This window comes from Dromaius novaehollandiae, chromosome 7 (genome assembly GCF_036370855.1).
Source record: "Dromaius novaehollandiae isolate bDroNov1 chromosome 7, bDroNov1.hap1, whole genome shotgun sequence".
Taxonomy (NCBI): Eukaryota; Metazoa; Chordata; class Aves; order Casuariiformes; family Dromaiidae; genus Dromaius; species Dromaius novaehollandiae.
In genome coordinates this window covers 10010097-10026594 of record NC_088104.1, presented here as the reverse complement: position 1 = coordinate 10026594, position 16498 = coordinate 10010097, and the positions used below count along the sequence as shown (strand labels likewise).

The 16498-nt window shown below is 39.7% G+C and overlaps 2 long non-coding RNA genes across 2 annotated transcripts in view; one reads left to right on the top strand and one right to left on the bottom strand.

Annotated features, from left to right (window-relative positions):
• The window catches only part of LOC135328836 (uncharacterized), a 40821-nt gene extending 36223 nt beyond the window's left edge, over positions 1-4598 (bottom strand). Inside the window, exon 1 of the long non-coding RNA XR_010389927.1 lies at positions 4509-4598. This is a non-coding gene — a long non-coding RNA (uncharacterized LOC135328836). The remainder of the gene's footprint in view (positions 1-4508) is intronic.
• LOC135328835 (uncharacterized) overlaps positions 1-5319 on the top strand; it is a 35394-nt gene extending 30075 nt beyond the window's left edge. The window contains exon 5 of the long non-coding RNA XR_010389926.1: positions 620-5319. This is a non-coding gene — a long non-coding RNA (uncharacterized LOC135328835). The remainder of the gene's footprint in view (positions 1-619) is intronic.
• Positions 5320-16498: the final 11179 nt, after the last annotated feature.

The window sequence follows — 16498 nt, the reverse complement described above, 5'->3', positions numbered from 1 at the left end:
TATTACTGGTATAATTTTCTGCCAGAGATATTAATCATTCTGAGAAATTTATCTCTTGGAAAGCCCCAGTTACAGGAGACCAAATTGCATTTTCCAAGTATAAATGAGGGAGTAGCTTTTTCCCTGTTTAGGCTGCATAATTTGCATGTCAATTGAGATTATCCTCATGATTTTAAAGTTACTCAGCTCATCTCAAGAAAGAAGCTTGCTGCTTCGTACCTCTTTAGGTGATATCAAAGTTTTTCCTTTTCACACTATGCAGCATTTGAAGCAAGACAGCAAACCCTACCCAAACCAAACTCCGTTGCATAGGTTATAAGTGTGTCAAGTCTTCTGGTTGTTTGTTTAGCATGGCCTTATCTTTTAAAAAGAATAACCTTGCATGGGATAAATTTTGACAACAAGTAAACATTCCTAGAAATAATTTTCGTTAGTGTTACACTGTTGTAAATTGGAACCACGCTGTACATATCAGTAATAATCATTGGCACGTTCATGCATCCCTTACACTTCTGTGAAAATGGTCACAACAGAGCTTATTTTGGTTTTGATAGATTTTCCTCCTCTAGCAAAAAAATAAATAACAAAAATATTCATCATTTTTCTTTTTCTTCCTTAGGCTGCTCAGGCAAAGGCCTGGGAGTAGGATTACAGCTTTAAAACAAAATCTAAAGGACTTTCATTTCTGCAGCTTGGTGAAAATTTTGCAGGGAAACATTTTCTGAGCAGCGAATGTCAATTCACATACAGAAACACTTTGCTGGATTTTGCCAGTTTCTGTGAAGTTTTGTTCAGAAAAAAATAGTTCTTGTCGGGTTTCACCAAAGAAGAAACTGCAGACGGAGCTGGGCTGCCGTGAATTGAGAAAGATGGGCGTGAAAGGGGAAAAAAAGTACAAAATCAGATAACTCGAGGAGGAAAAAAAGAAAAATTTATCTCTTGGAAAGTGATGAAGAGGGGAGCAATGCTAAAGCCCTGCAAGAAAGGAGCAAGCCGGTCCTGTGGGGAGCAGAGGCATGCGGATGCATACGGCAGCAACCGCGCTCCGCTCCGCGCGAACCCAGTTGCCCAACATGAAATGCTGAAGACCCAGAGGGGCAGGGCGGGAGGAGCGGAGCGGACTCAGGTTCACACAGAGGTGTCTTTTCATGTGAAAGCAGTAAGTTTCCATGAATGTAAGGTAGATGCCATACAGCAACTGTTGGATTTCCAGAAAAATCACAGCCGAGCTGGCAGTACTGCCAGCCACAGAGAAGACAACGAACAACGCCAGTGTTCATGAATTTTGACAGTACATAGGGGTTTAGGAAAATGTTCCTTGTTCATGGAGACTCCCATGGCTAAATGTGATGTGATGGGATGTTATGTAATGATTTAGATATGGTTCTTTAGAAAATACTAAACACATTGCAGCTGTTGCTCTCTTACTCTCCAAACTGTTATTACAAACCTGACAATATATTATGCATTACTTTACCAATTTACCTGCAACAGACATTAAAGCCGTCATTCCCGCTCACATTCCTCCACACTGTGTCCTTGATGGCTCACACAGGGCTAAAAGAGCAGCTCTCTGCTATTTGTATAGACAAGCAAGCAAACTGTGCTATTTGCCCGAACTCTCAAATTTTCATTCTTCCTACCTGTGCATTCACAAAAGGAAAAAAGCATAATAAACTAGAGAGAGAGCTTGCTGGGTTTTCCTCAGATCATGGGAGATCTTTCTTCTAATGACATTTGACATGACTTCTAATGACATAATGACATGACTTCAGACAGTTTTGTTTTATGTAATTCGAGTAATATAATTGTACCCATTTCCTCATGAACATGTCCTTAATAACATTATTTTGGCACATTTGTAGCTGAGACTTTCAGGATCAAAAAGAATTTAGGCAGAATTATGTTAAATAAAACGTGGAACACTGAAATACGGCACAACCCAGTGAAAAAGCAAACAAATATGGGGCGAATGATGCTGTGAGCCAGACGTGGAAGTGTTTCTTTGCACCGAAGCCAAAATTGGTACAAGATGCTCTTCAGTATTGCTGAAGATCAGTGCCTCAGGCTCTGTTGGGCCTTCAAGAAAAGACAAGTCAGCCTAATTTAGGTGGGGTTTTATTAATCAGTCTGTTTTCCCACCAGCCACCTCAAGGAGAAACAAATTTGTGTCTTAGCCTTTCCATTCTTATAACAAATGCGGGAGCATCTTGCAAAATAGAGACACTCCCAATTACAATGAAAATGTAACCGAATGTTAGTTAAGAAAAAATATAGTTCTGGTAGGGCTTTTTTACCATGGATTATAATTATTATTTTAAAATATTCAGTTATGCTCTAACCGTAGTTACAAAAGCTCGTAAACTTTCTTTTTTACCATTTTTTGGTGGTTTGCCAGCAAGGTAGAAACCTGTCGCTACGAGCCTGCGAATGTTTCTGTGTGTTTATAATGGCCTTGATTAATGCGCTGGTATGCTATAACCCGGGGGAGATTCTAGACCTAGTCATAAACAGCATATTTATAGGGAAGGTATTTGAAATCCTGATTTTATTTTTTAAAAAAGAACACAAGCTTATTTGAAGTCTATGTTGCTTTCTGTAATAGATACAGTATAATCCGATACTTACAGGCTTCTAATATACTACAAGATATTTTGGAAGTCATTTGGTGTTTTGAGTCCACTTCATAAAGGATTTGCATATCTTTTAAGTATCTGAGTTTCTTCTGGCCTGCACACAAAAGAATCTCTGGAGGCACAGATCTCAGAAAGTGTATAATGAAAAAATGGAAAGCAGTTTGCATACTAATACAATCCCATTCTTACATTTTGTCTTATGAAAAGGCAACTATTTATTGCAACCAGTTTTGGCACATGTTGGTGACTGTAGCGAATAGATGCATTGTGAGAGCTGCACAAAAGAAAGCTTATCAAATCCTGTTTTTTCTGAATTACTTGAGATACGCAAAACCTCAAAAGCTTTCAGAAAACTGCAAAGAACCACAGTTTACCTAAGTGGAAATTCCTCTTCCATTTTTTCTGTTGCTTCTGTTCTGTAATTGCATGTTTAATGCTGTAATATGCATTTAAGAGTACAGAAGAAAAATGATAGGACAACCTATTACTTGTGAAAAATACTGCCTGGGGAAAACAAGCAATAACCTGGAAAGTGATGTTCTGAACACATGAGTGTCTTTAATGCTAACGTGTATGTATTTTGCTCACTGCCTTATTCGCTAAGTGCACTCAGTCTGAAGCACTTGGTGTCAATAGGAAGTTCCTAAGTAAACACAATGTAGACTAAATTAAGGGCAACATCTCTCCATATTCTTTGCACGTGGCTGAGGTAGAGAGATTAAAAGATCAGTCAAAACGCTGCCTTAAAATAATATTTCTGGGAAACATTTTTCACTAAGTCAGGAGCACCACTGGAAATTTACAGTCCCTAAATTTCCATATAAATGAAACCAAAATATCACCTGCCATGTTCTCAAGAATCTGTTGCTAGTCATGAAGAAATATGTATTTTTAGAAAATGTTTAATAAAGTAAAAGCACCATGAACCTTCCTAAAATGTCTTTAGAGAACAACTGTACAAAAGATGGAAAAAAAATGCTTTTGAAAATTAAAAGCAAAATTAATAAAAAGCACTGAACATGGGGTGAAAGGGATCACTAGAGCTCAAAAGTGCCATTGTCTTAAGAGCAGAAATGCTACACCCAGACTATTAAGAACAGTTTAACCTGGCCTCTCTGGTCATGGGGAGTCCAGAGGACTTTTACTGCTTAACTATCCTTAGCATTGGAAAATTCTTTCTAATGCCTAACCGAACTCTCACTTGCTCCAAATTAATCCCATTATTTCTTACACCATTCTAAGTGGACATGGAGAATAATTTATTATCCTCTCTTTGCAATAACTCTAGAATGGCTCTAATTACACTACGTATGCTTACTGATGGTTATAATTTCAACTAAATCAGGTAATTGGAAGGTTAACTACTGACTGAAAATTATCACAGCTTAAATAAAATTCAGTTAATGAGTCCCACTCCTAAAAAATTATACTTATAAAATATGAAGCCACAATGAGAAATTCTGTAGATTAATTAATTATCAAGGAGAACCACAGTGAATTTGCTTTGTAATTGTGGTATTATTCACATGTATTTACAGCTGAGTGATTCAAAATTATAGGGATATAAGGCAACAACTAATTCAAAATAAAATAAATGTGGTTATGAAAAAAGGCTGTAATAACAATTCCTGAACTTATAACTATTGCATGAAAATGGAAGCAGTGATTAGTTAGCATATGTAGATGGCTATTATGATTTGAGTAAGAAAGCTACTTAAGCACATTGATTAAAATGAGGCTGGTGCTTAATTACTTCCCTGGGCTGTGCATATCTGGAAAAATGACTTTCCCACATTTCTGAACACGAGGCAGTAATAGATTCATAAAGCCTGAATATTTAGGGTCTTTGGGGACAATAAAATAATACAATACCTGCCTCTAAATCCCAGCTTGCATCAGGCTCCCTTCCCCGGCTCCCAGATGCGAGCGCAGCCCCGAGACAGCAGCGGTGGCACGTCCCCGTCAGGGCTGGGGCACACCAAAAACAGCTCCAGGGAAAGTAGCTGTTCATATCTAATCTGGAAAGTGCTGCGCCTAACACCAAGCTAATCAGGTTACAAAGTCCAAACTACTCAACAGACATTTTGTCTTGTGAAAAAGCCATTCATTTGTTATTCTCCCATTAGCGTATCGGGAAAAGAAGTAGAATTGATTTTTTGCAATTACTTTAGTTTTTTTTTTTTCAGAATAGGTTAAACTAATACACATGGTGTCAAAGCCTGGTGCTCCACCTGGGCATCTGAAATGGAAGGGGACAATGGAGATAAAATTTGTTTGAATTTGCACTAGCTGAGAGGAAGAAGTGGCATTGGCTATTTGGCCTGGAAAAGGAGAAAGCTGAAATGAGGAATTAAAGCATCTGGGCTCAGTTCTAATAAAGATCTAGGCTCTGCCTCCCACAGACTTACACTGTATATTTTGTGCAGTTCTGTCAAAATCAATGACACATCACAGAAAAATTCTTCAAGTTGCTACTCACATGATGAAGGTCTGTATCTGGCCTTTAGCAGTATTATCTATAAATGCATTAGCTTTGCTTATTTCTATTGTTATATAGCATTAGGCAAATGGAAGGAATAAGTATCCAGTACGAGATATTATTGTAGAGTAGTAAGAGTTATTTGCATAAGTATACAGCTATACATATATATAGACATACATATACATACATACACATACACATTTACATACATACATACATACACACATACATGCATATATACATATATACATATACATACATACATATATATACATATATATATATATATGAAAAAGGGTGTTTCAAGGCAAGACAAGAGAAGATTATTTTTCAGCCAGGAACTGGGAGAGAATATGCAGAGGATCCAAGAATGAAAGAAGTCTAACCCACAGATTTCACTGCTTAAAACTCTATATATTATTGAAGGAGAAAAAAAGTGGAGAAATAGTTTTCATCTGAAAGCTTAATCTTACTCTCTTTGATATTAAAATGCAATGATTTCACCAGTCCAGGACAATGGTCATTAAAGGTTTTGAATCAACAACCTTCAAATGGAAAGACTGCATTTGGAGAAATAGTGAAGATTCATGCATCCCTAAACTGCAAGACAAAGAGTTACACAAGTGAAATTCCTGGCTTTATCCTATGCCCTAGAGAATTTAAGCCAACCATTGATTTGCTGCCTAGGCTGCATTCCCTCTTGGTCTGTTCACCCGCCTTCTGTGTATATTACCATATACTTTATGCAAGAAGTCAATATTTAGCTCAAGGGTTTGAATAGAGAAACTCAAAGGGATATAATAAAGGTTGGCAGATTCTAATGTATATAGCATTTTCTATAGAATACTAGGTGACAGATTAGATTTTCTTTCCTACATATAAGTAAAATATTTATTCTCCTCAAAGCTTGCACAGCGTCTTTGCTATTAACTTCATTTGTGTTACACTTGCTGATGTAGGTGAAAATCTGACCTTACTGGAAGACTGAATTTTCTCTTAGTCACAAAACACAATATTTCTTTTGACCTCCCTGGCCATAGATCATGCTCAGAGGCTTCTTTTTGCAGCATAAGAAAGGTTTTCTTTGCAATTAAGGTTCGATGTTATTGGGCTGGCTGGCACGACCTTTTCCATATCTAGTGTAGCGACAGAGCTGTGCTGGGCAGGGGAAAACTACTCATTGCCTCAGTGGACATGGTAAAAAGCCAAAAACCTGAAACTCATAGACAGGTGTGGAGTGTAATTATGCCCTGTACACCCAAAAAATGGGAGGAAAGTGAGGGTGGAAGCTGGAAATTTTACATTGCCTTCCACTTGTCTCTCTGCTGTCTTTAATCAGAGCTGCAGTGGTTTCCCTGCGTGTCGCTGGGGCTGGTGGGGAGCATCACCCCCGACTCCAGCTCAGGATCAGGACCCCGATGTGCTGCTACCAATGCATAGAGCTGCATCTTTAATAAACGGCTGACAATTATTGTGTCCTTCCTTTGCACAGGCTCACATATGTTCAGCTTTGTTACGATGTTCGCTTTCATTGAAAGAAATCCTGGCATAGGGCCCTGGTGGCAGAAAGTCCACCGCGAGAAGAGACTGTGCTGGCAGAAGTGAGGGGCAGCTTCTGCCAAGGGAGCCATGGGGGGGGCAGAGCTTCGCACAGATAAATGGATTTATGGAATTTCAGGCCTGACAAGACCATAAGATCATCAAGCTGACCCTCTGTATGAGACACGACACTACATACAACCTATATATTGAGCACAATAACTTGCATTTGGCTGAAGTATAACTTGAGCCTTGTTAATGCATGTCTTCCTGGGAGATATTCAGCCCTGATCTGAAGGTCTACTGCCCACTATTTCCTGCAGCAGCTTGTTCTAGTGGTCAAGTACACACACACGCATGTGCGTGCACACACACACACACACACACACACACACACACACACACACACACACACAATGTGCCTCTTCTCTCCTCCCATCCCGTCAAACACAAGTACCTAATTTAAAGTTTTCGTCTTTGTCCTCGGATCTAATTTAAATTTCTCCTGTACATGTAGCCTTTGTTCTCTTTATGCCTTTCTCTCCTAAGTTGAGGAGTCCTCGCGTAGTCAGCACTAAAGATTGGTCTCTTTTTGTCTTTTGCTGCCACATCTTTCAAACAACGTCTCTGTGGTTCTTCCATGCCACCTCTCCATTTTTCAGTGGCATTTTAAAAAATGTGTGCTCCATACAGAAGTGTGCACACTTTATACTGAAGATTGAGCAGCTTTAGACAGAGAAAGGCTATGGCCAGGCCAGTTGTCAGAAGCAGCGACTCATGGCAGTATCCCGGCTCCCTGGGATATCCAACTACAGGATGTTGCAACAGTCACTGCATCAGCAAATAAATCTGTCGGCAATGCAGCCCTAAATGCCATGACAGAAAGTCATTTGTCATTTAGCAAGAGCAGAAAATAAAGTTTAAAGCCTGATGTGTATTAAATTTTTCCATACATAAAATCAATGATCTTAATCAATGAATATTGATCGGCTCACCGAATGGCAAAAAAAGAAAAGGAAAAAAATCATCTTCTAAAATGAAGTGTTCAAGAACAAGTAAAGACTCTTTTCTAGATCATTTCCAGGATAGAATAAGCTTAGCATTGTCCCTAAGAAAGTTTCTGAAGTACCTGTTTTCATTCAATACATCAAATAACATATTTAAAGATAGACACACATCTCTGTACATTATACTGAATAAAGGCCATAACTCTGTCATTGAACATCTTACGCCAGATCTGACCTGAGTGGTTGTCGCTTAGTTGTTGGACTTGATCTCACCAGGATCATTTTTGCCCAGAATTGCTCATCACTTCATGCACAGGGCCAGGCTTGTACGCAACAGAGGAGCCAATCGAAATCAGCCACCATTAGTGCACTCACCCAGTACCAACTGTCTTTAGTCCAGACTTAGAGCAACACGCAGAGAGCAGACAGACCTTTCTGTAGATAGACTTTCTGTATTTGCGATACAGGGATTGTACTGCAAAACCCCTCAGATTTCTTCTTCTACCTAAACTTCATTTTTAGTGCATCAAAAGTTCTTTCAATTACAAATTGATGAAGTGCTGCATTTTAATGATAATCTTCTGGAGTTTTGGGGCTAGGAACAAGAGACTTTCTTAGCTTCAGTTGTACCTTAAGGGAATTAGGCACTGTCAGCTGAAAAAGAAAAAAAATCATTTTAGTTTTATTAAAATTGTCCCTGAAGGGATATATCGTGCGCTCAGAATAACTGAACTGATATACAAAGAGGTGTTCTGCATTCATGGAGATAGAACTGAAGGAAGGATTTAGCCTACTGAGCTATAATATGAAATATTTGAATTCCAGAAATACCATAAAGAGCAAGGGATTAAATAGTTCTATTTTGATGGGGTTTTGTCCTCATACACACAACTGATCTTTTTTTTTCTTTCTTTCTTTCTTTTTTAAATCTGCTTCTGTCTTTGTATGCCCGAACAGGGGAAAGTTTCTGAGCTTCCTATATCTTGAATTGGTTCCTGAAAGGAGGTGTCAGGTAGTAACACTGGACTGACGTCAACAAGATGAAAATCCAAGTCACGGGTTACATAAAAGCTATTCCAAGATCAAGGCATGATAAACTAGGCATGATCATGATGAGAGTGGAGCTGATATTGTTTTCATGAGAAATCGCTTTTGTTCCCCAGAGAAAGGAATATGACCCTAAAAAAAACTGTATTTCCTTCCTGTATCTCTTTTAAATGTAGACTATAATATCATGGTCATAGACATGTCTCAAGTTTTTCATCATTCAAATGAATCAATCTGTTTAAATTTAGAATTAAGCACTGAGGGGCACTACTAGAAGAGCTTGATTTACAATTTGCTCTCTTGACAAGTAACTCAAAGGCTTTTCTCCGTAATATCAGTCCAAGGAAGGCCTTTGGCTCCGTAACAGTTAATTTTACAATCCAGCTTCTGAACAATTTTATGTTGGGACATAATTTTGAATTCTGGAAGTCAGGCTGAGGTAGAATTCATGGCAGTACGTTATTCCGAATGAATTGCACCTTCTTTCACAAGCAGTCCCCTAGGAAACCACAGGATTTAAAGTGTAAGCTAGAGTAATAGCATTATAGTCCCAAAGTATAGGCTGTTAAAAAGGAGTCAGAACAAGAATGTCTATCCTTCTCCTATTGAGCACATACCACCTCTTGTTGCTATTCATAAATCTGTGAAGATTTATTTGGTATAACGACTGTTTTTTATGGACAAAATGTCTTCCTTAGTCTTAAATTGGTGCTCCACACTACTATAAAACTTATCAGATCCCTTGTGACAAAAGAGTAGTTCGCAATGCCTATATCAAAGTGCAAATTGTCCAGGCAATACTGCTCTAAATTTATAGAAATATGTATGGCTCCTTATTGTTATCAAATTAAGTTACTCTCCAAAGGTCTTTCGGGACCTCGATGAGGAAAAAACCCAAACTAGACAGACAGATTTTAAATTATTTGCTCAAATGCTTGAAAATAATAAAATTTACTTTTTTCTTTTTTGAAAAGGCAATTTCTCTTACTGTCTAGTTGTAGAATGGACTAGACATCTCTTGCAGATAGCTGCTCCCCCATGCCTGCTATGCCCTTTTCAATCTATGCCAAGTCTTTCTCCCGTTAACATATTAAAAAAAAAAAAAGAAAAAAAGAAAAAAAGAATACACATAATAAAGTTTTCTCTGAAGAGGTAAACACCGACTTTCTGGAATAAATGCAGGTAAATAAAGATAAATGGTGGCTTGAGACCTCTCTAACTGAATGATTCATCAACTAGTTGCTTCACTGAGATACATTTGGAGTCGACAACATTATGCAATATCTCCAGCCTTGGGCATGATGCGGCCGGCCACAAAAGAATAAACAACCACCTGCTCTACCGAGGAACTCCATCTGAACTGCATTAATATCACCTAATCCTGCATTAAATTGGCACAATACTCATCCTTTCAGATGCATATATATCAATCAGCCTCACTAATTATTATTGACTCGATGTCCCACATAAAAAATATGCTGTAACGTCTTATGGGCATGAGAAAGAATAAGGATGTTATCAAGCACTGGCAGTACAATCTGAATTTGCATTTATTCAGTTATGACACAGACAAGTCAAATGTAAACCACAGTTGACAAGAGAAAAATAGAACATCTAAAAAGTACACTTGAGGTTCACCTTAGGCTAAAGCAACTTTATGGAAAAATGTAAAACCTAATTATTATAGTTGTGCAATTGTAGTAATGAGGAAAGTGGGAAAGTGATGGATGAATATGTAAACTCTAGACTAGAGAACAGGATATCATAGTCCACCAAAACATTAATAAAGGTCTGCACATGCATCTTGGTGTTGTATGGAGGAGGATGCACAGATTGGGAAACAGGCAGATACAGCATAAGCGATATATAGCATGAACTGAACACATGGCACAGCTAATGACTGGAGCCAGAGAATATGTTTGCCATGTGGAAAAAGCAATTAGCCAGCCAAAAAACAAACAAAAAAAAGATTAAAGATGATGATAACCAGCAGAAATACATATGAAACAATATATAAGAAACCTGTTAAATACCCATAAAATGGAGATATAATTAAGACAGCTTCTTGGTACCAAGATCCAAATTATCAAGTAAATTCCTCACCCAGCAGGACAGAGATCAGCCGGGGGAGCAGCATCTTCCAGTTTCCCTGTTACATTTAACCTTGGTGCAGCCAGCAACGTCATGGATTGAGGGTTTTTTTTTTTTCCAGCATTCATTAAAGATGAGGAAAAGTTGCAAAGTTAATTCACTTAGGTAATAAAGAAAAGGTCAATATTATGTTATTCCATGCTTTGCTTCTAACACTTGACTCTAAGCTACTATCACAAAATGGACTTTCCAGCTCTGGTCTCCAGTTCAGTCTTGGAGCTCTGCCCTGCTGGGGTGAGGCTCAGCCCAGGGACCGGGAGAGACAGCGCTGGAGAGGACGCCTTGGGCCCCAAGCTTGGGCTTCGGCTATCACACAAATGCACACCCTATAACCCACTTGCATAAACCGATCAAAGTCTGTTTTTGACAAGTCACTAGTTTGCTCTGTTCATATTGGCTGTTCCTGCACCTCATTTCCAAATAGCTAGCAGTACAGACTGAAACGGCTTGTTTTCTAGATAAAAGCAGCTCTGATTTTTTCTACAAGGAATTTGAATTTGTATTTTGCCCTTTGTGTTTAAAAAAATAAATTGAATATTTGACTTGTTTATTGTCATATTGGCTATATCTCTAAAGCTTATGGCAAAAAATGTAGGCTCTTTTCTGCCCACTTCTTGAACCCAGCAGCATGCAAGTCAGGTCCGGCAAAAAAAAAAAAAAAAAAAAAGAAAGAAAAAAAAAATCATGTCTTTGCTTTTTTGGGCACATAGCCCAAGCTGACACATCCGGGCTCACTGTCAGGCCCCCAGAAGCTGCAGCAAAGCAGTTTTGGCTACAGAGCTGGTTCCTATCCCAGCACCTCCAAGCCCAGGCAGAAAGCAAATAGAAAACTCTTTGCACCACACTGCATAGACACGTATCCTATGCTATCATTTGACATATCATAATAAACTACTGATACATCACAATTCAAACAGAAATAACATAATTTAAAAATTTCTTGCAAAAAAATATTTTTCACAATTTTTTTTCCTGAATATTTACCTCAGTGAAACGGTCAAAATAAACCATAACAAATTACACTTTCCAGGAAAAAGGACATTTCTTTTATCTTGACCACCTCTTTTCAATAGGTGTGTTGCCCAAGATTAACTGTTTAAATCCTATTGCCCACTTTTCTGAAGATTAACGGAGCAGTTGCAATGTGCTCTGGCTTTGTGGGTATAAGAGCTCCAGTCCTAGCACCGGAAGAGGAACACTATGAACTGGTGGTAACCAGAACCAGATGATCAGCGGTCTTTGCTGGGTGGCCTGGTTGAAGCTAGAGCTTGAATCATGCCCAGTCTTCAGCTGCTGCCAAAGGGTCTGTTTTCTGGGAGGTACTGGAGCCAAATTTCATCTGGCTGATGAGACCCATAGCTCAAGGCAGAAGGTGCAACTGAATCCCCCACAGGAGCCCTTGTGATGCTTTAAACTAGATCACAGTCAAATTCTGAACACAATAATAAAATACAATAGATTCTCTGAGGAATGGGGAAACATTTAATTGGAAAACATTTGGGTTTGAGTAAACATTAAACATACTGTAATTAGAAATTCATAGCATACAAACGGGCAGTTCTTATCTCTCTAGCTTGTGGAAGTGGTGGCTGGAGAAGGCAGCAGTGCCTCTGAGCTGCCAGGGACGCACCTTCTCCCACCTGCTGCCTTCTCACACCAGGGACACAACACAACAGAAACATTTGCACCCGACGAGGAAAGCATCTGTGATATGCCCTGATGGTTTCCTGGGTCACCTGGACCTGAGAGACTTGCCAAGAGATCCATAAGCCCCCATAGCGCAGGGAAGTCAAAGTTATATCAGAAAAAAAATCCAGGTCATTATGGCTTTGAGGCAAGCAGAAGAAACGCATTTAGGAACAGACTCCTATTTCAGTAAACTTTGAGCCACACTCCAAGCTTCCTAAACTTACATTTTGATCTTTTTCCTTTCAGCCACTCCTTCCTTCAGTTTGACTGGATTTCCAGTCAAGGATATCAATTCTAGCTAGTATCCTTCCATTTTATTTTGTTGTGCATGCTATCAGCAAATTCAAATCAACATTTCCATGCATGTTCCTGTGTTACCGCATGTTTCAGTTGGCATCAAACCCTTTTACTAGCACTCACTAGCCCCACTACTTAGCAATTTGTAGGATGTGGTCTGAAAGACACACGTACCAGTGGCTGCCCCCAAGCATAAAAACTTTCAGGGTCAATCTCTAATTCAGATAGAAAAAAAAAAAAAAGAAAAAGAAAGAAAGAAAGAAAGAAAGGCAAGATAAAAGTAGCTGCAAGTAAATATGTCTTTCAGCTCATTCCCTTCACTAGCCCCCGAGGCACCTCTCCTTTGCTGTGAGAACGTGTAAGAAATGCCATGCAGTGAACGCAGCTTATAAGCGATGGCACAAGACTGAGGTGTTGGAGTCTCCTTCAAACTCCCCAAATGGCTGCACTCCAGTGTATCAGCGGACTGGTTCTCTTCCACATCCTCGCTCTTCCTCTGCTGAAATGAAAGTATTTTGTTCAGTAGAGCTTGAAGAGTAGTGTTTCACTGCAACAAGCACATCTCTGCTTCCAAATTAATAATTGAATATTCTCCATCAGTTCTCTGAAGGACATGAGCTGGCTATAAAATGTTGCTAAGGCGCTCTGCTTGGGAATCATTTAGGCATGAGCCAGTAGTCACTGAATTTGATGAGTGTTGACACAGGTCCTAAGTCTTCCCATGTTTTATCATTAAAACTATTCTAGGATTCTTATCCCCACAGCAAATTGGGGAAAGCAACAGCTTCTGATTGTTTTCTTTAGCCTTGGGAAAGAGAAGACTTCTGTTTTACCTTAAATAATCAACTTTTTGTTTACAAGGTCATTGTTATATTCTGTGTAGTATCTATGTCTATTCCCAGGTATCCATTAATGTTTATGGAATCCAGGCTATATGTGCATTAGACACATGGGAATCATAGCTGCTTTTAATCTATAGCCATTAAAATGCAGGGTCATTTAGAAAATGGAAAAAAATCAGGTGAGCGCCTTTCAAATCTATACATAGTTCTTTTCACCCCTCATTAAATTTCAATTGGTAAAATCTATTGGTCTCCCTTAATCTTTTAGCATGCGGGACTGTACCATACCCAGCCCATCTGGTGATGGATGGCAGGTTAGCCACTGTGGGCTTTCAGGGGGTCCATAACACCCTAGTCTAATTTTGCCTAACCGCTGTCAATTCTATTTATGAAAGGCAAGGTCACGCTCCTGCGATCCCGTTCCTTGGCGTGACCCCTTTCAGAAAAATCGTGTAATAGTCCAGAAGTATGTGGAGGATTTTCTCCAAGAAGCCCTATGACAGTGAATGAACTTGGTTGTTCATACGGCAAATTATAATCTCTTTTCCCTGGTGGGCTATTTCATCACGTGAGCGCCTACTGCTGACGTCTGAAACCCGAGAGTTACAAACCTGCCTGCTGGAGATTCACCTCATCACCATAAAGCTCAAAACAAATAGTTCAGCCGAAGAAATTAGGCTACTTTATAGAGGGCCGTTCTGAAGAGGAAGGTCTTTAGTATTAATGGCACGATCATTGAAAAACATTGTTTAGCACATCAGTGAACAAAAACACTGAAACATCCCAAGTATTCCTAGCAATTAAAATGATTAAAGCTGATTGATTAAATTGTAATTAAAAATGTGGTAAATGTAATATCTTCAGTTTATCATTTAGTATGCATACATTTCACAGCATCATTTTAAGTAACCCTCCCTTTTCCATTTGTAAGGTGCTCCATGAAAAACTCATTTTTTGGTCATATTTTATGGTTTGGGGAGATACAAGCTTCACTAGCACCTTACTTACTGTCTCCTAAGGACATACATCTTTATATACACTTTGTGAGACAGAAGGGCCTAGATACTCAGAGATGGAGTTATGCTTGCTTAAAAATATTTATAGCGCCCTTTCTCCTTCTAAATTACATCTGTCACTCAAACACAGCACTTACTGAAGAAGCCTCAACCCAAAACATGTGCTATTTGAACTAATTTCTATATTTCTGCCAAAGAGCGTAGATTTAGTCTGTTCTGCCTGCAGAGCAACCAAGGCCCTTGCATCGATCACAGACGTCTCCTTTATTTGACTACGCTGGGTTTTTCTCCTTTCCCGACATCGGCATGCTTTATAGATGCTGTGACTGTCCTGGGCCGTAGGATACTGTCCATCCTGCTTCGTGCTGAACAACCTGAGGTCCAGGGGACAGGAGTGACCTGGGTCATGGCCACGGCTGGTGGAGCCACGCGTCGAGGCCACTGCTGAGACCGGGGGCATCCAGCCACCCACCCCGGCAGGCGGGCAAAGCTCCTGCCTGTCCTTCCAGTCGTATCCTCATCGATCCTCTTGCAGAAGCATTTTCCACCACCTTAGGGGTGTACAGGAAGGGGTGTGCGGTTAGCACACGCATTAAGCTATTTTGGTCACTAAAACAATTTTATGCACAGGCCAGATACAGTCGTCAAACCATTTTCAGCCGGCACCTTTTTGCCTTTCCCCCCTTGTAAAACGGCTTTGCAAGACGACTATAAGCAACCTCTCTTGCTGCCCTTTCTTTGCTAAAACAATATTCTGTGAGTCACAAATACAATAATATTTTTCTCATGGTGAGGCTGGAAATCAGAAACGCTGTCGCATCGCCAGTGATTGGGCCTGGAGCTGGCTCATTAAATCAGAGGAGAACTGTCACAGACCTTGTCGGGTTTTGGTCTTGTCATCTGCTGACTCTAGAAACACACAGAATCGTCTAAGTGGATGAAAGAGAGAAAAAAAAATTTAACAGCTTGCTCACCTTATACCTGTTAGATCTGATAGATTCGTAGAAAAACTTAGGCCCATTAGCAAAGCACTTCAAAAAGAACAACTTGTAAGAGTTGCACGGAGGTTAACTGCTGGCTCACTGGCGGCAAGTGCTTTCCAAGGCTGCACCACTGTGTTTGATATCTCCATTTTCAAACGCGTCTTAGGACCCGAGCTTCCTCTGAACCTCAGAGGACCTAGAGACCAGCACTAAGAAAGTTCTCAGCTATCGACCTCTAAAATTGCCCTTAAAAAAAAGAAGTAATGGGGGAGGAAATCCAATGGTGCCTTTGGGAGTTCAGGCTGTGACTAGCTCATCAGAAAACCAGTTTGTGCTTACAGCTATGGCTTCTGTATTTAGCCTAATTAAGCGAGATATTTGACCACTCTTACAAATGTCGCTGTTTCTTTAAATCTGTACAAGAAAGTCAAGTGAAGTGGGACAGAGAAAAACAACAGGAAAAGGTTTTTTGTTCAAGACAGAAAGGGAAGAAAAGAGAAAAAGTAGCTGTAGGGCTAATACTGTTTCCTTTTTTCGAATAAATTCCTTGGGTCAGTGTTAGCAGAAAGTGATTTTCTGGGATCCAGTGCCATTTTCGTAAATGACACAGCACACGGAGGTGATTCATTTTGGACCAGCAAAAGTAAGAGGCTGGGAAAAGAAAAAAAGAAACGAAAAAAAGAAATTGCCAAAGCTCAGCCCTCAGCGCAGCTTTCCATCTGCAAAGTGCTCACAGGGAACCGCAGAGCAGCGGTGCTCGCACTGCTCCTGTTCCCAAGGACAGCGTAATGTGCGGAGAAGCAGAGGAT